Source organism: Canis lupus, chromosome X (genome assembly GCF_003254725.2).
Source record: "Canis lupus dingo isolate Sandy chromosome X, ASM325472v2, whole genome shotgun sequence".
Lineage (NCBI taxonomy): Eukaryota > Metazoa > Chordata > Mammalia > Carnivora > Canidae > Canis > Canis lupus.
The window spans coordinates 17,037,748-17,064,823 of NC_064281.1; the positions used below are offsets into that span (position 1 = coordinate 17,037,748).

Genomic DNA, 27,076 nt, shown 5'->3' on the forward strand with positions numbered 1-27,076 from the left:
AGCAGGAAAGACTATCCACTGGAAAAAGGACAGTCTCTTCAGTAAATGGTGCCGGGAAAATTGGACATCCACATGCAGAAGAATGAAAGTAGACCATTCTCTTACACCATACACAAAGATAAACTCAAAATGGATGAAAGATCTAAATGTGAGACAAGAATCCATCAAAATCCTAGAGGAGAACACAGGCAACACCCTTTTTGAACTTGGCCACAGTAACTTCTTGCAAGATACATCTATGAAGGCAAGGGAAACAAAAGCAAAAATGAATTACTGGGACTTCATCAAGATGAAAAGCTTTTGCACAGCTAAAGAAACAGTCCACAAAACTAAAAGACAACCTACAGAATGGGAGAAGATATTTGCAAATGACCTATCAGATAAAGGGCTAGTATCCAAGATCTATAAAGAACTTATTCAACTCAACACCCAAGAAACAATCCAATCATGAAATGGGCAAAAGACATGAACAGAAATCTCACAGAGGAAGACATAGACATGGCCAACAAGCACATGAGAAAATGCTCCGCATCCCTGGCCATCAGGGAAATACAAATCAAAACCACAATGAGATACCACCTCACACCAGTGAGAATGGGGAATATTAACAAGGCAGGAAACAACACATGTTGGAGAGGATGTGGAGAAAGGGGAACCCTCTTGCACTGTTGGTGGGAACGTGAACTGGTGCAGCCATTCTGGAACTGTGTGGAGGTTCCTCCAAGAGTTAAAAATAGAACTTCCCTATGACCCAGCAATTGCACTGCTGGGGATTTACCCCAAAGATACAGATGCAGTGAAACGCCGGAACACCTGCACCCCGATGTTTCTAGCAGCAATGTCCACAATAGCCAAACTGTGGAAGAAGACTTGGTGTCCATCAACAGATGAATGGATAAAGAAGCTGTGGTCTATGTATACAATGGAATATTCCTCAGCCATTAGAAACGACAAATACCCACCATTTGCTTCGACGTGGATGGAACTGGAGGGTATTATGCTGAGTGAAATAAGTCAATTGGAGAAGGACAAACATTATATGGTCTCATTCATTTGGGGAATATAAAAAAAATAGTGAAAGGGAATAAAGGGGAAAGAAGAGAAAATGAGTGGGAAATATCAGTGAGGGTGACAGAACATGAGAGACACCTAACTGGGAAATGAGCAAGGGGTTGTAGAGGGGAGATGGGCTAGGTGACAGGCACTGATGGGGGCATTTGACGGGATGAGGACTGGGTGTTATGCTATATGTTGGCAAATCAAACTCCAATAAAAATATACAAAAAAATAAAATAAAATTGAGAATAAAAAAGTCAGGGGATCCCTGGGTGGCTCAGCGGTTTAGCACCTGCCTCGGCCCAGGGCATGATCCTGGTGTCCCAGGATCGAGTCCCACATCAGGCTCACCACATAGAGCCTGCTTCTCCCTCTGTCTGTGTCTCTGCCCACCCCCCTCATTAAATAAAAGACAAAAATCAAAAGTTGAAAAGAGGTAGTAGACAGGCTCCTAGACTTAAGTGTCAAATCCACTGCTCTCTGTGTGAGTTTGGGCAGACCAACTCAATCTGTTTGCATCTCCATTTCCTGGTAAAAATTAAAGCATTACAGAAACCCCAAGATCCAGCTTGAAAATATTGTATGATCCTCTGAAATTTGAAATGTTGATGAAAGTAAAGCTAATGATGTTTCATCCCATTCCTTCATTAGACTTAATTTAATAAGGTTCTCCATGGTAACTTCAATTGGCAATCGAAGCATTCCCTTCAGCTGTGTAAATTATGCCCCTAATTCCAATATAACTGTTCAAGTTTCCTTACCAAGTCTCTAAGTGCAAATTAACTTTGAAGCAGCTTTCCAATACAGGCTCCATTACAATTCATACCAAACTGGTCCTATCGGCTTCAGATTTTTCTCCTTAATTTTTTTCAGACACATGGAGTATAGTTTTACTGTTATTTTTATCCATTGCCTTTAGAGTTCTCTTTCTCATTCATTGCATCGAATGAAAGTATTTTAAAGTGTAAATCATATAGCAGCTTCAAGACTTAGGGGCTAATGCTTTTGGGGATCTTGCCTAATGGTATTCTGGGAGTCTGATCTCACTATTGTCAAGATATGAGTTGCCCTTGATACAGTGCAAAATGTCTTTGTTATATAACTCTTGCTTTAACAGACCACTCAGTTCCTTGGGAAAATCTAGACTAGGCAAACTCTCAGTGGTATTCATCTCTTCTTACAACCTGATACCTATCCTCTGCCAAAAACCTTAAGTACCTTATTGAATCTCCAAGTCAGAGCCTATTTTTCAAGGGGAAAACCTGGTTGTTGACCACAACTCAATGTATGGTGTCCATTCATGCCGTTGTGAGGTGCCTATTATGAAACTAGTCTGCTGTATTAGTCACGATTTCTACATTAATGTTTAACAAAGCAAATCCCTGCCCCTCCTCCATTTCTCAGTGGGTTACAACCATATAAATACAATTATCTATTCCTCTCTTATAGTTCTACAGATCAGCTGTTGGTCAAATGGACTGGACTACACTTGTCTAGCTTGGCTCCTGGCTGTGAGTGACTACATGTCTATTTTGCACATCTCTTTATTCTGTTAAACAGTTAATGTGTTTTTCACGGCAGAGGATAGGTTTGCAAGAGGGCTGGCAAGAACTTTCCATGTTTCTTTAAAGCCTATAGCTGAGGGGCACCTGGATGGCTCAGCGGTTGAGTGTCTACCTTTGGCCCAGGTCGTGATCCCGGGTCCAGGGACCAAGTCCTACATCGGGCTCTGTGCATGGAGCCTGCTTCTCTTTCTGCCTATGTCTCTGCTTCTCTCTGTGTGTCTCTCATAAATAAATAAATAAAATCTTAAAAAAAAACCTATAGCTGAAAACTGTCATACTCTCAATTCTGCCCACATTTTATTGACTAAAGCAAATCATATGACCAAGCCGAACATCAGTGCACAGAGGAAGTATATTCTATACATGGAGAATCCATGACAAGGACAGGGAGGGAAAGAAGAATTGCAAACAAATAATACCACAAGTCACTTCTGCTTACTAATTTAAAGAGAAAAAAAGTAAATTCAACTACTATTACTAAAATATGTTAAAGTTATTTCTTTTTCACCTTTCTGTTAGACAGTGAGAATCTGGGCTTTGGAAGAATACTCTCAGTTCCAGTGATCTTGTCGTTCTTTCTCCCTGCCTAGACTCAGAGAGCCTAGTCCAACAGCCTGGGCTGACATTCTAGTGCTCCTAAGGTGTAAGGTGAGAAGGAGCCACTGACTTGGAGATCCAGTGAGGATATTTAGCTTTTGGGGCAGGGATGGGGTATCAGATCATGTGAGGAGATGGGTACCACTGAGAGTTTTCCTAGCCTTGATTTTCTCTAAAAACTGGGTGGCCTAATCAAGAGTCACAAAAAAGAAAATTTTGTAATGTATCAGGGTAACTCTTGAGAAGAGTGAGATGTGAGACCCAGAAGAATATTGAGCAAGATCCCTCAAAAGTGCTAGCAGGTAAAAAACCTTGAAGCTGCTGTATGATTGATAAACTCTCTAATAAGGTGTCTACACCTTAAAATGAAAAATAGCTTTTCTGCACTCCTAGTTCCATTCCCTCCCATTTTCTCAACTGAGATTCAAAAAGACGTAATTGTTTTCAGAGAATGTTAGGTCAGAGTTTGCACATATCTTTGGCTGAAGTGTGTCATTGACTACCAACACTTATCAGGCTCAGAACAGCCACTAAGGAATATTTTGGAAACTTGAGGGGGGATTTTTATTTTTCACAATGAATTGATGATAGCACAGGTATTTGGTAAGCCAGGGATGATAGATCTCTTACAATGAGCACTACACTGAACAACTATTCTATATTCTACGTAAGTTTTTAATGTCTTATCAATCTTATAGAAGAAAATCCCATTTGTAAGTATTTATACCTACAACCTAACTCCATGGCACACAAAGTGTTTTTTGCAAGGTGTTAATTTGCACTTAATTTTCTAGAAATACAACTTTTGTATAAATTACAGTTAGACTGTATTTGTTTCCTGAGCTTTGTTTGAAACTTTACTAAGGGTTGTGTACCTTTCAGGAAACCCATGTCCCTGAGGCAATGCTGCATATATAGTTGAGTCATCAATACAACACACCTGCATCATTCTGCAGCTGTAGCTGGTATAGTCACATTGGTTATAATAAAGGATCCAAGCAATAAACATCATGTTTTAAAGTGTAGTCATGCCTAAATGCATATTGAAATATATTATAAATTTCATATTTCTATGTAGGGTATTATATTTAATAAAACATTGAAACTACTCTCCTTTTATTTCTCCTTTATATAACAGTTCATATATTTTACTGCTTTTTTAAAACTTATCTATATAAGCATATTACATATGAATTACATTTCATGGTAATAAAGAGCGCCTACAAAATTATTTGTTATAAAAAGGGAACAAGTTTTGATAGATTTGAGAACCCCCCTCTATGCCATCCTACTGTTTGTTTTCCCCCTATCTTGTCTTTTAAAATAATGCATAGTCACTGTCACTTTTTTGCATTTATTTTATTAATTATTAATTTCATGAGAGTCACTCACTTTGTTTTGAATATTGGTAGTTTTTTTTAATATGGAATACTTTATGAATTTGCATGTCTTCCTTGCACAGGGGCCATGCTAATCTCTGTATCATTATAATTTTAGCATGTGTGCTACTGAAGCAAGAACTTGGCAATTTTTAATATTTTCATTCCTGTATGATATTCCATTGTAAAAAGAACTATAATTCACTTATCTATACTACTCTTATACCCCCAGTTTTAGTGAGAAATAATTAGCAAATATCACTGTGTAAATTTAAGGCTAACAACATGATGGTTTTCAGTGTCAGTTCTTGATTAACTATTTAGAATTATAAATTAATAAAATCAAATTTAATGAAGCAATCCTGATAAATGTCTAGGTTATCATCAAGTCCAAAAATTCAAGTGTCAAGAATTTTTTCTCTTAAGTATGTTTTGTACAAAATGTTTTTGATCCCATTCCTTTTCTCCAGGTTTTCCCTTCTCTAAGTCATTATTATCTTACTTATGTCTTAGTCCTAATCAATATGTGTTAAAAGATCTTTCAGATGGCACCTGGGTGTCTCAGTTGGTTAAGCATCTGACTCTCAATTTCAGCTCAAGTCATGATCTCAAGGCTGTGAGATCAAGCCTCAAGTCCAGCTCTGCACTGGGCATGGAGCCTGCTTAAGATTCTCTCTCTGCCCCTCTTCTCATCTCTCTTGCCCCTCCCCCCCAAGAAAGAACAAAACCACGAACTAATTTGTATTTGATCCAATAGAAAATCATTCTATAATAATTTGAGTGCTTAAAACAGTCAAATTTTCTGGTTTCTTATTTCATTACTTCTTCTGTCATTAAAGTTATATCTGACTTTTTTTGCCTATCTCTGAAAAAGTCCTATTCCTTTCTTAATGAATGTTTAATTTTTGTGATCTGGATTAAGATCATTGCTTTGGAAAGAAAGCATCTTTATTATATCTGATTCATCCTATTGAGTTTCATCCCAAATTATCTTCCTCTACACCAGCCAAATATATTACTATATGCTAGGTCAAATGTTAGATACTGGATATGAGGGAGGTAAAAAATTAATCTCCATTTCTGCTTTCAAGGAGCTTACCCTCATTGTTACATCAATTTGCATCCCCATTTCTTAACAAGAAATAGAAGACAACAGTATTTGTATACATAGCAATATCATTAAAAGGCTACACACCAGCACATCAGTTTCTCACACATTGTTTAGTTCTTAATATCATGGTTTGATATTTTCAGAACTCAGTAGAACCTGAAAAAAATAAGACTACAGAGTGTCTGTAAGTGTCCAAAGCCAGCACTTTAAAAAATGGAACTACATGCCATGAAAGTATTGTTGAATAAAATGAACTGCTTGTGCATGTCATTTAAATTGCTATTGCTTTCCTTCTCTATTTATTGTTCAATGATTATATATGAACCCAGGCCAAAGATGTAAGGTTCAAATAATTATTGCCTAGGAATGGGAGGGGATCTCAGTTTTGCAATAAAATAAATAATGGGTCTATAAAGATTACCCATATATTTGTATGTCTTTGTCTGGAACTTATGCTTCAGTCCAATTTATAAGCAAAAATTATGCCATCTTAACAGATGGCCCTACATGTAAATAACCCAAAGAACAGAAAGAATTGGTAGAGTATTACTAGGGATCTTCAGAAAGAAAGAATAGGGATGCTCAGAAAGAAAGAATAGGGAGCAACTATATAAACTCAGAGATTTATGCTAAGTATTTATTAGAATCACCTGCAGAGATTTAAATTTTTATACCAATGATTCAAATTTAGCTAATCTGGGGGAATGGCTTGGGTACTGGGATTTTTTAAAAGTTCCCCAGTAATTCCAAGATACAGCCAGTGTTGAGACCTGTTGCACTAAACAAAACCTACAATACAACTCTATTACCAATCATATTTAAGTGGATATTTAAGATCAATTATTTGAAAGATAATTTTCTCAAAGCAAAAAAACAATTCTATCGGCATAAAAAACATTCTTCACACCTGTAGATAATACACAGTTTATTCCTGACTATTGATAATAACTCATTTTATCAAGATTATATTTCTTTCACATTTTTAAAAAAATCTGACATAGACTAATTAAATGCAATAAAAACAGGTACTTCAAAATGTTAGTGAGGTGCTAAAGTTCCATTATTATGCTATAACTCTAAGTATGCATATTTCTAACTGCTAAAACTTTCATGGACATATTTTATGCTGAGAGTTTAGGCAGGGTTAGAGAGGACAACAAATAGTATCGTGGCTTTCCTCAAACTATTTAGATTACTGATATAATAATAAAAGCGTTTTTTTGCTTTTGTCTCATTACCCAAATCTGTATCAGTTTAAAGATTAGTCATGTTAATAGCTAAGTAAAATCTTGATACAGGATGTCTAAAACAAAGGTCATTCCAATTGAGGGAGTGAAATAGTTGTGATGTATGCAATTCTACTTCAGCTCACCCCATTTGGAATCACTGAAAGCTAACTCCCTATAATTCTATGTTACTCATAATTGGGTCTGAAACAAGCAGCACAGGCAACATTTGGGAGTTTGTTAGAAATGCAGACTGTCAGGCCCCTCCCAGACCTACAGACTCAGAATTTGCTTTAACAAGATCCCCAAATGATGTACACTAAGGTTCCATGACCACTTTTGATGATTTGTATTCACATGAAAGTCTGCATGACCACCTGCCCAAATTCTCTAAATTTGTCGAGTTATCAAAAGCATATTTTAAGTAATAGTGTTGAATTTATCTAATTAATATAGTCAATACCTATATTCTTCTTAGCAGCATTTTAAGTAACGTATTGTTGGCCAAAAGCTAACGGTCATTGAATAGTATAGTATTCTATGAACCTATTTTTAGCAACATATTTATAAGGAAGATAAATATGAATAAAATGACAATTATATTCTCAAATATAAGTATATTAATAAAGGATACGTTCATAAGTGTATTCATTTAATGTATATTCTTAGTCTTTGAAAACAAATATTTTTTGGTAAATTGCTAAATTTGGAAAACTGGTCATTTGGTGAAATGCTCACTTGACAAATTAGGCCTTAAAGTAAATGGTATTTGGTACATTGATTTTCAGTGATCAGCCTCTTCCAGTGGGTAATACCTAGCATGGCAACTCTATTAGTTTTTGAACTATACTTCTCTTTTTTCACTGTGGTTTTAAAACCACATGAGTAATCTGATTAATATTAAGGCAATATTAAGTAGGATTAAGAGCAGATCCGAGTTTGAGTACTCAATCCACTCCATGTATGATCTTTATTAAATTATTTAACTCTCTAAGACTATGTTTCCCTAGTCCCCAGTACTGTTATATAATTAATAATAATACAGAAATCCCTAGTGTGTATTATTCTCAAGTTTTTATTTAAATTCCAGTTAACATACAGTGTGATATTAGTTTCAGGTGTAGAATTAATGACTCATCACTTCCATACAACACCCCGTGCTCATCACAAGTGCCCTCCTTAATCCTCATCACATATTTAACCCATCTCCCTACCAACTTACCCTCCAGCAACCCTGTTTGTTCTCTATAGTTAAGAGTCTGTTTCCTGGTTTGACTCTCTTGATTTTTTTCCCTATGTTCATCTGTTTTGCAGCTTAAATTTCACATGAGTGAAGTCATAGAGTATTTGTCTTTCTCTGACTGACTTATGTTGCTTAGGATAATACTCTCTAGCTCCATCCATGTCATTGTAAATGGCAAGATTTCATTCTTTTTGATGGCTGAGTGATATCCCATTGTATATATTCATACCACATCTTTATCCATTCATCAGTCGATGAACATTTGGCTCTTTGCATAATTTGGCTATTATTGATAATGCTGCTATAAATATTGGGGTGCACATGCCCCTTTGAATCTGTATTTTTTTTAACCTTTGGGTAAATACCTAGTAGTGCAATTGCTGGGTCATAGGGTAGTTCTATTTTTAATGTTGTGAGGAACCTCCATGCTGTTTTCCAGAGTGGCTGCACCAGTTTGCATTCCCAATAACAGTGTAAGAGGGTTCCCCTTTCTCTGCATCTTTGCCAACACCTGTTGCTTCCTGTGTTGTTAATTTTAGCCATTCTGACTGTATGAGGTGCTATCTCATTATAGTTTTAATTTGTATTTCCCTAATGATGAGAGATGTTGAGCATCTTTTCACGTGTCCGTTAGCTCTCTGTAGGTCTTCTTTGGAAAAATGTTTATAAATGTTTCCTGCCCATTTTTAACTGAGTTATCTGTTATTTTTTTTGGATATTGAGCTTTATAAATTTTTATATATTTTGGATACTAACCCTTTACTAGATATGTCATTTGCAAATATCTTCTCCCATTCTATAGGTAGCCTTTTAGAGCTGTTGATTGTTTCTCTCTGTGCAGAAGCTTTTTGTTTTGATGAAGTCCCAATAGTTTATTTTTGCTTTTGTTACCATTGCCTCAGACGACATATCTAATAAGAAGTTGCTATGGCCAATGTCAAAGAGGTTACTGCCTGTGTTATCCTCTATAGTTTTTATGGTTTTGGGTCTCACATTTAGGTATTTAATCCATTTTGAATTTATTTTTGTGTATGGTGTAAAAAAGTGGTCCAGTTTCATTCTTTGACATGCTGCTGTCCAGTTTTCCAACGCCATTTGTTGAAGAGATTTTTTTTCCAACAGATATTCTTTCCTGCTTTGTTGAAGATTAACTGACCATACAGTTGTGGGTTTGCTTCTTGGTTTTCTATTCTCTTCCATTGATCTATGTGTCTGTTTTTGTGCCAGTACGATACTCTCTTGATCATTACAGCTTTGTAATATAACCTGAAGTCCAGAATTCTGATGCCTCCAGCTTTGCTTTTCTTTTTCAAGGTGATTTTGGCTATTCAGGGTCTTTTGTAGTTCCATAAAAGTTTTAGGATTGTTTGCTCTAGCTCTGTAAAAAATGCTGGTGGTATTTTGATAGGAATTCTATTAAAAGTGTAGATTGCTTTGGGTGGTATAGACATTTTAACAATATTTGTTCTTATAGTCCATGAGAATGGAACATTTTTCCACTTCTTTGTGTTATCTTTAATTTCTTTCATTAGTGTTGTTTCCAGAGTACAAATCTTTTACCTCTCTGTTTAAGTTTATTCCTAGGTATATTAAGGTTTTAGGTGCAATTATAAACGAGATTGAATCCTTTATATCTCCTTCTGTTGCTTTATTATTGATGTATAGAAATGCTACAGATTTCTGTACATTAATTTTGTATCCTAGGACTTTACTGAATTTGTGTATCTGTTCTAATGGTTTTTTGGTGGAGTCTTTTGAGTTTTCTGTGGGAATATCATGTCATCTGCAAATAGTGACATTTTTATTTCTTCCTTGCCAATTTGGATGCCTTTTATTTCTTTTTGTTGTCCGATTACTGAGGCTAGGACTTCCATTACTACATTAAATATCAGTAGTAAGAGTGGGCATCCCTGTCTTGTCCTGACCAGAGAAGAAAAGCTCTCAATTTTTCCTCATTGAGGATGATATTAACTGGGTTTTTCATAGATGGCCTCTATTATGTTGAGATATGTTCCCTCTAAACCTACTTTGTTGAGAGTTTTTATCATGAATGGATGTTGAACTTTGTCAAATGCTTCTTTTGCATCTATTGAAAGGATCATGTGGTTCTTATCCTTTCTTTTATTAAAGTAGTATATCATATTGATTGATTTGTGAATGTTGAATCACTCTTGTAACTCAGGAATAAATCCCACTTGATGGTGGTGAATGATCCTTTTAATGTACTGTTGGATTCAATTTGTTAGTATTTTGTTGAGAATTTTTGCATCCATATTCATCAGGGATATTGGCCTGCAGTTCTCTTTTTTAGTGGAGTCTTTGGTTTTGGAATCAACAATGCTGGCTTTGTAGAATGAGTTTGGAAGTTTAACTTCCATTTCTATTTTTTGGAATAGTTTGAGAAGAATAGGTATTAACTCTCTTTAAAATGTTTGGTAGAATTCCCCTGTGAAGCCATCTGGCGCTGAACTTTTGTTTGTTGGGAGATTTTTTAAAAAGATTTATTTATTTTAGAAAGGGAGGAAGAGAGAGAACATGCACACAGGAGCAGGAGGGGCAGAGGGAGAGGGAGAGAGAATCTCAAGCAGAACCAACAAACAGAAAGAAATAGAAAACTTGAACAGACCAGTAATCAGGAAAGAATTGAATCAGTAATCAAAAATCTCTCAATCTTGGGACACCTGGGTGGCAATAAAATCTTTATAAAAAAATCTCCCAATCTGTGACTGGTTGGTGCAGTTGGTTTAGCATCTGACTCTTAGTTTCTGCTCAGGTCCTATCTCAGGGTGGTGAGATTAAGCCCCCCAATCAGGCTCTGTGCTCAGTGTTGATTCTGCTTGACCCTGTGGTCATGACATCCAGATAGTTTTGAATCTCAGTTGTTGCATTTTTTTTCATTTCTGAATTGTTTTTCAACTCTTTTATCTCTGTGGTTAGGGTTTCCCTGATGTCTTCAATGCCCTTTTCTTTTCTCTTTTTTAAAGATTGTATTTATTTATTCATGAGAGACACAGAGAGAGAGGCAGGTACATAGGCAGAGAGAGAGAAACAGGCTCCATGCAGGGAGCCTGATGTGGGACTCAATCCCGGGACTCTAAGATCACGCCCTGGGCCGAAGGCAGGCACTCAACCACTGAGCCACCCAGGCGTCCCCCATGCCCTTTTCAAGCCCAGAAGAGTATGCTTATATTGTTGTTTTAAATTCTCCTTAAAACATGTTACTTATATCTATTTCAATCAATCTCTGGCCATCCCTTTTTCTTGTTTTTTCTTTTGGGATAAATTCCTCCGTCTTGGCATTTTGTCTAGGTATCTGTCTGCTTCTCTGTGTTAGGAAAACCTGTTATACTTCCTGCCTCTGAGACTAATGGCTTTTTGAGAAAGAAGTCATATGGTGTCCACAGCCAGGCACTTCAGGGAGTCTTTGGTATGTACTGCATGCATTCTGCTGCTGTCCTTTGGCTGCTTTATCCCTCAGGTCAGTCCTCTGCAGAAGCTCTCCTTGCCTGCAATGGGCAGTGTTTGGACCTAAGCTAGAGTGTGGCAAGTTTTAACCAGGTGTGCTCTTGTCTACTTGTTAAATGAGACCTGATGCTACTTCCACTAGAACTGAAGACTTGCAGAACCCTATGGTCAGTAAATGTGGTGCACATGAGGGTTTCTGCTGCCCTTCTGGGGACGTGGCCTACTGTGCTGGTCTTTAAGCATACTTGCTGAAGAAAAGGAGTACTAACAGAGTGCAGGAAGGTGGGACTTGTTGTAAGCAGAGTATGCAGCCAGTATTGGTGCTGTGCTATTTGCTGAAGTTTGTTAATACTGAGGGACAGGGGAGGAAAATGTGCCAGCCAGCTCCTTTGTCCCCAGACAGGGGACTTTGTGTTTTCTACTCTCAGGGAAGCACTCCCAGAAGAATGAATAATTTCCCCTCATGTGTCCCAGGTGTTTTTCAGATCGCTATTTTCACACTATCTGCCTCTGGGTTGCTGACCTGCCTGGCACAGCAGAGTACACTTTGGGCTCTATCCCAGCCAAGCCTTCTGACATTTAAAAACTCTAAACTTTAGGGACCTGGTATGGCAGGGACCTGCACTGGTCTCGGGGATGTTCTCTCCATGCTGGGACTGATGCAGGTTTGACCTAGAAGGGTAACCATACCAGAGTGCAGGGGCAAGGGATTTAGAGCAAAGGAGGCTAAACAGCCAGTATCTGGTTTAGCCACCCTCCAAAGGTGTCTCTGCATTTATGCTGAAGAGCAGGGGAGGGAAATAGTGCCCAGCAGCTGCTTCGTCCCTGGAGAGGTGTCTCTACGAATGCTACCTCTCACAGATGCAGGAAAAATGAACAGTCTCTCTTTCTGTGCCTTATGCAATCCTCAGGTTGTGCTATTTGCCCCATAGATGCTTGCCTGCCTTCTCTCCAAAAGTAGGGCAGTGCCCTTAGGGCTCTATCCCAGCTAACCCCACAGACCTCTAAATCTCCAGTCTTTGAGACCTGCTGGTTGCAAAAACTCACAAAAATCAGCCCCTCTCATTATCCCAGACAATGGCTTTGGGGAAGTATTCTCCTTGTGTGTATCCCTGTGTGCTCTATTTTCTCTCACCTTTCTCTGCAAACAGGGCCCCCTCCCCTCCACAGCACCCACAATCCATTTCTCCCCCAAACATGTCTCCACACTTCCTACCTTCCTCAACGTGGCCTCTTCTCTGCCATTAATTGTGAAGTTTGTTCTGTCAGTCCTCAGGTAGATTTCTTGGGTATTCAGAATGATATCTAGCTGTGTTTAAGAGACAAGGCAAGCCTAGGGTCCTCCTACTATACTACCATCTTAGCTCCTCTTGTGTGTATTAATAATAATATTAATAAGAAGAATACATATCCCATGTTAATCACTTTAATTCTTGTGTAATCATTCTGCCATCAAGGCATTTCATTTGCTTTTAGATGAGGAAAATAAAATGAGCAAAAAGTCACACTGATATTCTTCATCTTATTTCCTAACTTGGAGAAATGCCTGAATATCCATTTTCCCAGAAAAAATACTGGCAAAGATGATTGATGATCTGGGTCTTTTATCTTGTTTTTAATTTCCTCGGCTTGTATCTATGATCTCTGCTCCAGATGCAACATCTCTTTTCTAAGAGATTGTCAGTCATTCTAGGATGCAGAAAACAGTGCTATTTGCCTTTAGCACCCTCAGTACCCAATGACAGATTCTCCTACAGAATATTAGCAAACAGAAGAATGGGGCCAAAAGAGATAAACAGTTTGAGGCCAATGGTGTGACTAAGGTATGATTGGAGTACAAAAAAATTCTCAGGAAATTTCCATATCTAATTCAAATGAGAGGTAATTTTACCAGCTCTCATGCAGTTTAAAAGGGAAGAATTCAAGTAAAAAAGACAATTCAAGTTATCCATAACAATATATACTATAACCAATTCATTACCTGTGTTTTCTTAGGGAAAAAAGTGAAATGAGATTTCCTATCATAGGGAAATAAGAGTCTTACCCATCTTCAAATGATATGTCAAGATCAGCTCTGCTATTAGTTTTGAATTAAAAATAAATTATGTAGGCTCAGTGAACTGACTGACACCCTGTGTTAACATAATGCTTTCACCCTTTCTGATATCCATTCATCTTTTGATGGACACCGAGGCTCCTTCCACAGTTTGGCTATTGTCCTTCCACAGTGGACATTGCTGCTAGAAACATCGGGGTGCAGGTGTCCTGCCATTTCACTGCATCTGTATCTTTGGGGTAAATCCCCAGCAGTGCAATTGCTGGATCACAGGGTAGCTCTATTTTTAACTCTTGGAGGAACCTCCACACAGTTTTCCAGAGTGGCTCCACCAGTTCACATTCCCACCAACAGTGCAAGAGGGTTCCCCTTTCTCCACATCCTCACCAACATTTGTTGTTTCCTGTGTTGTTAATTTTTCGCATTCTCACTGGTGTGAGGTGGTATCTCATTGTGGTTTTGATTTGTATTTTCCTGATGGCAAGTGATGTGGAGAATTTTCTCATGTGCTTGTTGGCCATGTCTGTGTCTTCTTTGGTGAAATTTCTGTTCATGTCTTTTGCCCATTTCATGATTGAATTGTTTGTTTCTTTACTGTTAAGTTTAATAAGTTCTTTATAGATCTTGGATACTAGCCCATTATCTGATATGTCATTTGCAAATATCTTCTCCCATTCTGTAGGTTATCTTTTAGTTTTGTGAGACTCCTAACTCTGGGAAATGAACAAAGGGTAGTGGAAGGGGAGGTGCGTGGGAGGATGAGGTGACTGGATGACAGGCACTGAGGGGGGCACTTGACAGGATGAGCACTGGGTATTATGCTCTATGTTGGCAAATCAAGCTCCAATAAAAAATTATACAAAAAAACTCATAATGCTTTTACAATGTGCTACATCAAAGGCGGAGAAGGAAATTATCAAGTCATGTTTACTCTTTGCTGGGTACTTCACACAAGTTATATCATTTACCATAGCCCTGTGAGGCAGATGTTCTATCATTGATAAGAAATTAAGATTGAGGTTAAATGACTTGCCCCAAAACACAAAGTTGAAAAATGCAAAACTAAGCTCAAACAACAGGACTCTCTGCCTCTCAAGTTCATGTTCTTTGTAATGCTCTATGCAGCTCTCAGGGCCTAAAGTATACTGGAGAAAGCCCACCTGATTTCATATGGCAAGAGGCACAATCATAAGTTTTGGGCCATCAAAAACTAACATTACAATCACACAAATTATTTTACCTCTATTTCCTTATCTATAATATTAGAAGTTAGATTACAAGATGGTTAAGGCCTTCTGCCACTTCCAAAAGAATGTTATGTTATGTTACCTGGTACACAGAACAGTTTTATATACATGCCTTGCTCATTTATTTAATTGTTCATTCATTCATTCATTCATTTAAAAACTTAATTTATTTAAAAATGCATTTGACAACTATATTTATTAAATGTTCACTTCGTTTTCCTACATTGTTTCCATACCAATACTGTTTGTCCCAAAAGGATATTTTTTTTCTAAAGGATATTTTTTAAATCTTTAGGAAAATGCCAGCATAGATGGAGTCTGACCTGACATAGTCTCTAGCTACCAAATATACAAATAGCTATTTATATGAAGTTGGATTGCTTATTAATCCTAGTACTAATGAAGTATTAATCCTGCTATTAATGAAGCTGAAATTTCTTCTCAGAATAATAATGGTAATAATAATAACAACAATAATAATAATAATAACTACCATTTATTCAAGATCTCTTTGGGAGAAGATGCTTTGTGTTCATTACATCATTTTCATGGCTTATACATCAAATTCTTTTTGTGATATTTTATAAATATTGAATCAGCACAGGAATTTGATAAAAGTAATAAGATACAGAAGATGGGAAGTTTTACAGTCTCAAAATGTGCGGCAGATTCTGTCTTGTTCAGTGCCGAGTCAAGGCAGAAGTATTAGCTATATTAGGATGACAAATGAAATGTCTATTTGTCAATGCTTTATGTTCATTGACAATTCTCTACTGATTCAAGTGTAAAATTTTCATGCATTTAATAGATGCATTTTGCCAGTAATATATAAAAACCATTAATAATTTACTTAATCCCTGCTCAGTTGAACCCCCAAAACCATAGCCCTGAGTAAATTTATTTCTAAGGAACAGACAGCCTTGGAATCAAGTGAAAAGAGTCACTATTGTATTATGTCAAAATATTTTAAGCTTGAAGCTGCCACCACATTCCTTTGATGAAATAGCAATCAGCCAGTTCCTGCCAAAAAGGAAAAGAATTAGTTGCATGCAGCAACCAACACAGCATTAAACACTACACATGGTAGAACTAATAGATTTGCTACTCATTGAGCCAGCAGAATGAGCTACATACCTGGGTTAGCAAATCTCAGGTTTTCAAAGTAGTGATTAGAGCTGATTGGGTGTAACAAAAATGGATCCTCTGGTTATGAAACTGAAGGCAGGTACAAGAGATTTTTCTTTTATTCCCCTTGGAAAAAATAATTCATAAAAAGGAGGACATGATGTAGGAAAGGTTCTTTTAACAAAAAGTTATTTATTTTCAATGGGAAATGTGCTATAGTGTGCACTTAATAGAACTTCAATATATTTCTCTTGTGTTTACCAAAATAATGGCCATTTGTACAGGGCTAGCTTGATATCTAAACAAAGCAGGCCTCACACCAGTGAGAATGGGGAAAATTAACAAGACAGGAAACAACAAATGTTGGAGAGGATGTGGAGAAAGGGGAACCCTCTTGCACTGTTGGTGGGAATGTGAACTGGTGCAGCCGCTCTGAAAAACAGTGTGGAGGTTCCTCAAAGAGTTAAAAATAGATCTGCCCTACGACCCAGCAATTGCACTGCTGGGGATTTACCCCAAAGATACAGATGCAGTGAAACGCCGGGACACCTGCACCCCGATGTTTATAGCAGCAATGTCCACTGTGGAAGGACAATAGCCAAACTGTGGAAGGAGCCTCAGTGTCCATCGAAAGATGAATGGATAAAGAAGATGTGGTCTCTGTATACAATGGAATATTACTCAGCCATTAGAAACGGCAAATACCCACCATTTGCTTCGACGTAGATGGAACTGGAGGGTATTATGCTGAGTGAAATAAGTGAATCAGAGAAGGACAAACATTATATGGTCTCATTCATTTGGGGAATATAAAAAATAGTGAAAGGGAATATAGGGGAAAGGAGAGAAAATGAGTGGGAAATATCAGAGAGGGAGACAGCACATGAGAGACTCCTAACTATAGGAAACGAACAAGGGGTGGTGGAAAGGGAGGTGGGCGAGGGGTGGGGGTGACTGGGTGACGGGCACTGAGGGGGGCACTTGATGGGATGAGCACTGGGTGTTATGCTATATGTTGGCAAATTGAACTCCAATAAAAAAATAATAATAAACAAAGCAGGCAAGATCTTGTCGTGTTTCTCCCAACCATTGTTCCCACCAACCTAATAAAGGGCTTGAAGTTGCACTAATTCTCCCTTTGAGTTAAGAAACGTTATCTTAAAAAAAAAAAAGTTATCTTCCATGGAATGCCTGTTAACATAAATTTAAAAGGTTGAAACATAAAAATCATCAATTGTCTTTAGTCCATAAACTCAAATTCATGTGTTAATGTGTTAAATTGTTACAGTTACTGACATAGGACACAGAACAACTAATTCCGACAAGAAAAGGGCAAACAATGTATGAGGCCAAGTCCAAGGGCTACAAGTTAGAACAGTATAATTTAATGGGGAGACTCTGTCAGACAAGGGAAAGCACTGGTAAAAGAGAGGCATAGAAAGGAAGAAAGAAGGAATACAGATGTGAACTGTGCCTATATTTCAATTTTGCCTTAGGAAAGCACTGGTAATTTTGTTTGGATGTATCCATATCACCATATTCTGCTTTGCATATTTTTTAAAATGTAAACTTTCTCATTTGAAAATGATGGCCTTTCTGATTTTTCAGGATGAGATGCAGAATGAAAAACTCATCCTTATTTGACAATATGGGGAACTTCTGGTCCAAAAGAGAGAGGGCAAATAAAATAATATAGCTGCTGTTTAGAAAGAAGAGGTGAAGATGGCAATTGGGAGATTTGCCAATTATTATTATTTTCTTATTTTCTCCTGTCATTCGAGGGCACCAATGTGAATGCCTTTAGCTCTTGAGTAAGCCTTTGGGGCTCTCTATAAGCAGTTTTTAGTGGTGCACCATTGAGAACCATGAAAGACATATCGGATTCAGTCCTTGCTCTTAAAAACTTTTTCCCATACAGGACTTTGATATATCATTACAGATACAGAGCATTTGTCAATTGATTACAGCTATTTTAAACTCACCTAAACAATCTTGTTTGATTCTCATGGAAAGGTTTATTTGGTGTGCTTGGTTTTGAGTAGTTTTCTACTATAGGTGTAACATAAAGTGAGCCATGGTTTTAGCCATGGTTGCTTTTACTAGGGCACCCTGGCAAAACACAGGAAATTATGCTGGGAAAAAAGCATGTATGGTGGGAAAAAGTATGAAGGGTGGCAAGCAAGAAATGTACCAAGATGAGGAGTAACTATCTTTTTTACAAAAACTAAAAAATCCATAGGTAATGAAAATATGAGTTTTGTAGAATATCTCCTGTATTTTGTAGGAGGTCAACAACTGTTAAATCATTAATTTAAAAGGCACCAATTTAAAGTTATTAAGGATCCAGGATCTCAACAGTCCACAGTGCAAAGTCTCTGGCCTCCAGAGCAAAAAATTCTCACAGTGATGACCTACCCTTTGCTTTTCTTTCTAAAAATGTGGGTTTTATCTGGTGTACATGAACTAAGGGTAGAGAATTTGGGAGATATATGGAATTGATAGTTCTATATTTTTTCTGCTAAATGTTTTTCAATCTTGAACTAAGAATGTCAGTAAGGAGGCTCGGCCATTTCTTTGTCTCATGTAGAATGAGAATTCAGTATTTGCCAGTATGAGGGTTATTGGCCTAGAAAGCATCATGAGAAGGGCATTTCGGGTACACTTGTTACTATATGCCATTTTTATCCATTATGCAGTTCTCTTTCTACAAACCCTCGTATCAAGGACTGACTTTCAATAGATTGTAGCAAGGGAGTTGCTCTACTACATACAAAACCCGACCCAGAAGCAAGTTGTTGGCAAATGGTTTTGCACACGGTTCCCCATGAACATGCTTTGTGTGACTGGTAAGGGGGCAGCCCCCTTTCTGGCTAAACCCATTTCCCAGGAGGAGGGGCTCTTGGATCCGGCCACCTGGAAGGTGAGGATGATGGGGGACAGCTATGAGGCCCCAAGGCACTGCCCTATTATTCTGCCTGGGAAGGATTCTGACTTAGAGGTGTTCAGTTATAATCCCACAGATGGATTTACCCATGTTTTAATTTACATTAAATCTTTCTGGAAGAAATCAGAAATGGGAGGAAATGAAGAAAAGAATAAAAAGAGAAAGGAAGCAGAGAGGAAAGGAGGCTGGTTCACAGGAAGGCAGGAAGGCTATAGTATTAACAGCTTAACCATTTTACCTATTTTTCAATACTGTAACTTTAGCTGGGAGAAGGAAGTTAAACAAGAGAGGATATTTCCAATGAAAAATAGTGTCCTAGGAATGCCTAGGTGGCTCAGTGGTTGAGCGTCTGCCTTCAGCTCAGGGCATGGTCCCGGAGTCCGGGGATTGAGTCCCACATTGGGCTCCCCTCGAGGAGCCTGCTTCTCCTTCTGCTTATGTCTCTGCCTCTCTCTCTCTCTGTGTCTCTCATGAATAAATAAATAAAATCTTTTAAAACAAAAAGAAAGAAAAATAGTGTCCTAAATCAAAAAGGAAAGTAGGTTCTTCCTCTCTAATGTTATAAAGAACTGCCCACTCTCCCATATGATTTGCAGTTGACCCATGTCTTAGATTAGGTTCCTAAAAGCAGCTCCTGAGATAGAAATTCTTGTGTAAGTGATTTATTGAGAGATTGCTCTCAGAAGAATCTTGTAAAAGGATAAAGGTGTAAAGATAGAGCAGAGGAAAAGCAAAGGGAAGATGTGGTGTCAGCTGGAGACTAACTTCAGCTTGATCCCCTAGAGAGTTCCAAACCTTAATTTCATATTAAGACATGATGGCCAGGCTTTGGTACCTCAGTTTCTGTTAGTTATTGCCTGAAGACTGTCCTATGCCCCACAGGAAGGGGTGCTACTCTCCCAGGCAAGGCAGTTCCCCTCTCTCAAGGTCAGTTATTGCCAGAGAAGGGTGTAGCTGTGAGCCTTTAGCAGTTGACATTCACAGCAGCTAGCAAATGGATGCATTAGTTCAGTAAACAGGATCTGAGTGAGGCAGCATCTACTACCATCCCTTTAACTCTAAAACCAGAAAGTTAAATGGCACTAAGGGTTTGGAGCAGTAAAAACAGTATTATCATATGGATCCTTTTGGACTAGTGCTGCTACCTAATTTCCAGGGCTCTTATTTGAGTCCTTATATGGAAAAATTTCTCAGTCAATTATAGGAGCTATAATACAGCATTTTCCTATTAGCCATACCTCTGCAGCTCATGCTTTAGAAGAGATTCCTAATTGCAATCCCACAGGTATAACCTTAAAAATTAGAATATAGTTTGAATTACTCTCCAAAAGCCCTAATAGAGGAAAACTCAATAAGGATATAAAATTACACTTTGAGATCTCTTTTACACCAAGCTGTAAGAGCAAAAGATTTTTGTTTTGTTTTGTTGTCTTTCTAACAGATTTTATTCTTGAAATAAGGGCTGTGTATTTATTATTACCAGTTTGTATCATTTCTGGGAAGTCTTTTAACAAGATATTAAAACTAAGATTGTGATTTGATTTCTCTCCTTCAGCCCCTATACTGCCAATTCTGAGTCTTTCAATGAGAGTTCTATCCCCCCCCATTCATTTGTCCCAATTGGCAGCTGTCACTAATCTCATACCTTCTCTACATTGGCTTTTTCTTATTTTCCATGTAAAATTTGAAGAAGAAAATGTTATATGACTATGAGAAAGGCAGGAGTAAGATTACCCTAACTTATTGAGTTGATCCCCCTTCTCAATTCCTAATAGTCTCAGATACTTGTCATGTTTTACTTAACCTATATTTTAATTTAAAAAAATGTTGATAGTACTTTTTTGTATGTACATAGTACATTTCTCCTGAAATGCTATATGCTAACTGTAATTCTGTCTTTAAAACTAATAAATACAAATGAGAACTAGTTGACATTCTACTCCAAACCAGCTAGCCTAGGTAAAAAGGCCTTTCCATAAAAGTAATGTGGTAGGCAAACTTCTAAGATGATCCCAAATTATCCCTGCCTCCTCCACACTCTTGTGTAATCCTTTCCCCCTTGAGAGTGGGCTGGACCTAGTGACTCACTTCTAATGAATAGAATATAACAAAAGCTACAGTATGTCACTTTTCAGATCAGGTTTCATAAAGGTTCTGGCTTCCATCTAGCTTTCCCTTTCTCATTCTCTTGCTTGTTTTCAGAGAAGATTGCTGCCATATTGTGAAATACTCTATTGAGAAGCTCATATGACAGGAACTAAGGGAGGCCCCTGGCCAACTGCCAGTGAGGAACTAAGTCTTTAGTCCAATGGCAAGAAACCAAATCCAAGATTGATGGGAAAATGACAGGAGGACCCTAACCTCATCCCACAGGTACAACTAGATAATACTCACATCAGTGTAAATAACCAAGAAAATGACCTTAATACTGGCAGAACAAACTCCCCAACTAAATGTAGAGAAGAAGACACATTTAAGAGTGTAGGAAGGATGGAGATAACGTCACGAGCCAAACAGACCTGTGGGACTGTCTGCAGGAGGGAAGGACACCCTGATATAGAGAGGGGAGAGAAACAAATTGGGGAGCCTGCATAGGGAAGATGAATCCTCATAACAGTTGGCTTTGAAAACCAGGAAGCTGAATTTCATGAATTCTTACAACCAATGAGACATAAAACCTGGAATTTTAAAAATTAGTGTGGGATGCCTGGGTGGGTCAGTTGGTTAAGCCTCCTATTATTGATTTCACCTCAGGTCATGATCTCAGGGTTGTGAAATTAGCCCCGTGTTGGACTCCACACTCAGCAGGGAGTCTGCTTGAGATTTTCTCCCTTTCCCTCTGCCCTTCCTTTTGCTCTCTCTCTCTCTCAATGTAAATAAATCTTTTTAAAAAATTAGTGGGCTTTGTTCTGGGAGCACTCAGAGGGTGAGAGGAAACTGAGTCCCCACTCTTACACAGACAAGACAACAGTCTACAGAGAAAGAGCATAGAAGCAGCAGTTTGAAAAACAGCTGGGGAATATGGGAGTGAGAGTTTATTTATCTCAGAACATGTTCTGGAGGGACAGAGATCATTGTGGGACTGGTCCAGGAACAAAGGAATTGGCAGGCGCTATTTCCCTCCCCTGCTCCCCACCATAAACACACAGCCACCTACAGGAAACAGTGCAGCAACTACACTCCCCACCTAAGCTTGCTAGCCCTGCCCTCTGGGTGCTTTAGTGGATCTGCCCCCTCTAGCCAGGCCTGCCTCAGGCTTGGTGATGAAGGTCCCCCCGCCCCCTGCAGAGGACCTGCACACAGACCTTATAAACACTGTGTATCTCACCCCCATGCACCTTTTGAATCATGCACCTTTTGAATCATCCTCCTCTTGACTAGAGCCCATCCAAAGGGGTACCACAAGCCTGGCAGTGTGTAATAAGCCCCCAAGAGTTGACAGAACCACTCCAAATAGATTTTTTCCCTGGAGAGCGGGAAAGATAATCACGCATACCAGTCAGACTGCAGCCCCATCAATGGGCTGGGAGCAGATAGCTAGTCTGACGACAGACTCTGCCTACCAATGAAAGCTATTGCATCTTGCACATGCCTGATCTGACTCAACTGTAGCCCAAGGCAACCCCAGACTGATCCACTAACAACACAAAGACTAAACACTGCCCACAACAGGCAAAGAGAGCCACTGCAGATCATTGAACAGAAGAAAAAAGTGGCTCAGCCACAACAGCATGGCATATACAACACATGTAAAAATACCTTTGAAGTGCCAAGCTCCAGTGAAGGGAGACATTGTACTACTGCAGGGCACTACAGGATCTCTTCTCCATGAGGCCACTACTTTCAAGAGCAAGAGATATAGATGACTCTTCTAACACACAGAAAAAGACACAGAGAATTAGACAAAATGAGGAGACAGTGGATTATGTCTCAAATGAAAGAGGAGAAAAATCACAGAAAGATACCTAAGCCAAACGGAGATAAGTAACATGCCTGATAGAGAATTTAAAGTAATGATCTTTAAAATACTCATGGAAAAATGTAGAGGACTTCAGTGATAATTTTAACAAAGAGATAAAAAATAATCAATGAGAGATAAACACAATAAATGAAATTAAAAATACACTAAATGGAGGGGTGCCTGGGTGGCTCACGTCAATTAAATGGCCAGCTCTTGATATCAGTTCAGGTCATGACCTCAGGGTCCTAGAATTGAGGCCCATATTGGGCTTCATGCTCAGATAGGATTCTCTACCCCTCTCCTACTGCCCCTCCTCCACTCTCTCAAATAAATAATTTAAAAAAAAAATAAATATACAAGTTGAAATAAATAGACTAGAGGAAGTAGAAGAATAGACCAGAAACCTGGAGGACAGAGCAGTAGAAAGTAATCAAGCCAATCGGGTGAGAGAAAAAAATATGCCAAATGACAACTGACTCAGGAAACTCAATGACACCATCAAGTGAAATAACATTTGCATTATAGGGACTCAAGAAGGAGAAGAAAAAGAAAAGGGGGCAGAAAAATTATTTGAAGAAATAATAGCTGATAACTTCCCTAATCTGGGGAAGAAAACAGAAATCCAGATACAGGAGGCACAGAGAACACCTAACAAAATCAACCTAAGGAAGTCTACACATAGTAGACTTACACACTTAATTACACATAGTAATTAAAATGGCAAATAAAAGAAGGAATAATAAAAGAGAATTTTAAAAGAAGCAAGAGAAAACAGTTACACACAAAGGAAACCCCATAAGGTTATCAGCTGATTTTTCAGCAGAAACTTTACAAGCCAGAAGAGTGATATGATATATTCAGAGTGCCAGGGGTAAAAATCAGCAGCCAAGAAAATTTTATCTAGCAAGGCTATCATTCAGAATAGAAGGCTAGTTTCCCAGACAAACAAAATTTGAAGGAATTCATCACCACCAAACCAACTCTGTAAGAAACTTAAAGGAGAACCTTTGAGTGGAAAGACCAAAAGTAAGGGTAGAAGCACAAAAGCAGTAAACATAAGTATATCTGTAAAAACCAGTCAAGGGAGTCACAAAATAAATGGATGTAAAGGCCTTCCCAAAGTAAATTTACACAGTTATGGGGGAAACTGAGAGTTTTTCCTGCATCTGTTGGGTTTTTATTGCTTTTTTTTTTTTTATTGCTTTTAACTTGAAATAATCTTTATGCCAAAGTGGCACATTTTGGAATGTCACATCCTGTACCCCTTCACTTATATACATGTTCAGGTGCTTTCCTCCCTACTTCTTTATGCTTTTGGTCTGCCTAAATCTCCATAGCAAAACCAAAAGTTTTTGAGCCCCTTTCTGCAGTTCCAGAAGTACCACTTTCAACTCAGTTCTCTTGGCTCCCCATTTCCACTGTCTTCCTCATCCTGGCCCTATCTAGGCAGGGAAGCTTGGGTATGGAAAGACCAGGAGGAGCCCAAAGGCAAGCGACAAACAGGAACTTTCAAAGAACTTGTTTGTTTTGCATCAACATTTATTTATGTAGTCAACATCGGGATATCAGAGTAACTCTACTGAGATCACATGGAGGTTCTTTGGAACTCAGTGCTCACTCACTATCAGCATAGGCCCTTTGTGCCCCTCTGACTTCTCACACCTCACAAGTGTATCTGTGACGTCACCTACTGTCATAGATAATGTTTATCCACCTTATGAAGAAGAAAATATTCCACATTGCTGAACCTTGGGTTTTCATACTACGGATGACATGACCCTCTCTGAACAGACCAGGAACTCCCTTACTCCAAGCTAAGGACACAGTGTCTTATTGTTTTGTTGTTTTAAGTTGTGGTTAAAAAAGAGGCATCAACTATAATTTAAGAAATAATAATAATAAAATAATGTAAAGTATAATAATACCATTTACCTAAAACACGGGGGAAGGAGGAGTAAATAATGGCTTCAAACTTAAGCAACCATCAACTTCATATAGATTGCTATATGCAGATGTTATATACAAACCAAACAGTAACCACAAATAAGAAATCAGTAATAGATAGGCAAAAACTAAAGAGAAAGGAAACTAAGTATATCAATAAAGAAAGCCAACTAATCATGAGAGAAGATAGCAAGGGAAGAAAGGAAGAGAGAATACTATAAAAACACCCACTAAAAATGACAATAAACATATACTTATCAATAATTACTTTGAATGTAAATGGACTAAATGCTCTAATCAAAAGACACTGGATAACAGAATGAATAAAACTACAAGACTCAACTATGTGCTGTCTATGAGAGACTCATTTCAGATGTGAAGACACTGAGGATTCCAAGTGAAGGGATGGAGAACCATTTATCATGCAAAAGAAGTGAAATGAAAGCTGGGGTAGCAATACTTATATCCAAAAAAATATATTTTAAACAAAGATTATAACAAGAGACAAAGAAGGACACTATACAATAATAGACGGAACAATCCAACAAGAAGATATAACAATTTATTTATGCACCCAACATGGGAGCACCCAAATACATAAAGCAGCTATTAACAAACATAAAGGAAATAATCAATAGCAATACAGTATTAATAAGTGACTTTAACATCCCACTTAAATCAACGGATAGATCCAAACAGAAAATGAACAAGGAAACAGCGGCCTTGAATGACACACTGGACCAGATGGCACTAACATATATTCAGAACATTCCATCCTGGAACAGCAAAATACACATTCTTTCCAAGTGCACATGGAATGTTCTCCAAAATGGATCACTTGTTAGGCCACAGAACAAGTTTTAACAGATTAAAGAAGATAGAAGTCATGCATCCTCTCTGATGACAATGCTGTGAAACTAGAAATCAATTATGAGAAAAAAATCTGGAAAAAACAAATAAATCAAGGTTAAATAACATGCTATTAAACAATGAATAAATCACCCAAGAAATCAAAGGGACAATCAAAAAACACATGAAAACAAATGAAAATGAAAATACAACGGTCCAAAATCTTTGGGATGCAGCAAAAGCTGTCCTATTGCATATGTTTATAGCAATACAGGCCTACTTCAAAAGCAAGAAAAATCTCAAAGAAACAACCTAACCTTATACTAAATGAACTAGAAAAAAGAACAAATAAAATCCCAAACCAGTAAAAGGAAGTTTAGAGCAAAAATAAACAAAATAGAAACTAATAAAATAAAAAATAAAAGATCAATGAAGCCAGGAGCTGCTTCATTGAAAAGATCAACAAAATTGATAAATCATTACCCAGACTATCAAAAAAGAAAAAGAGAGACAGAGACTCAAACAAGCAAAATCACAAATGAAAGAGGAGAAATAACAACTGATACCACAGAAATACAAAGGATTGTAAGAGAATATTATAAAAAGTCATATGCCAACAAATTGGACAACCTAAAGGAAATGGATAAATGTAAGAAACATAAACTCCCAAAACTGAATCAGAAAGACATAGAAAATTTGAACAGACCAATTACCAGCAATGAAATGGAATCAGTCATCAAAAAACTCCTAACAAGCAGATGAATTCTACCAAACATTTAAAGCAGAATTAATACCGATTCTTCTCAAACTATTTAAAAAAAATAGAAGAGGAAGGAAAACTTCCAAATTCATTCTACAAGACCAGCATTAACCTGATACCAAGACTAGATAAAGACACAACAAAAAAGGAAACTTAAAGGTCAATGTCTCTGATAAATATAGATGTGAAAATTTTCAACAAAATATTAGGAAACAGAATTCAATAATACAATGAAAATCATTCACTAACATCAAGTAGGATTTATTCCTGGGGTGTAAAGGTGGTTCAATATTTGCAAATCAATCAATATGATACTCTGAAAACTAAAAACACTGATGAGGGACGCCTGGGTGGCTCAGCGATTGAGCGTCTGCCTTCCACCAGGGCGTGATCCTGGGGTCCCAGGATCGAGTCCCATGTTGGGCTTTCTGCATGGAGCCTGCTTCTCCCTCTGCCTGTGTCTGCCTCTCTCTTTCTCTGTGTCTTTCATGAATAAATAAATAAAATATTTTTTTAAAAATAAAAAATAAAACACTGGTGAAAGAAAT

The 27,076-nt window shown here is 37.8% G+C and overlaps 1 long non-coding RNA gene and 1 pseudogene across 1 annotated transcript in view; both read right to left on the reverse strand.

The window, feature by feature from the left end:
• The window catches only part of LOC118353665 (uncharacterized), a 176,468-nt gene that overhangs the window by 65,946 nt on the left and 83,446 nt on the right, over positions 1-27,076 (reverse strand). The window lies entirely within an intron of this gene.
• On the reverse strand, positions 4,636-4,735 carry LOC112656027 (U6 spliceosomal RNA; annotated as a pseudogene).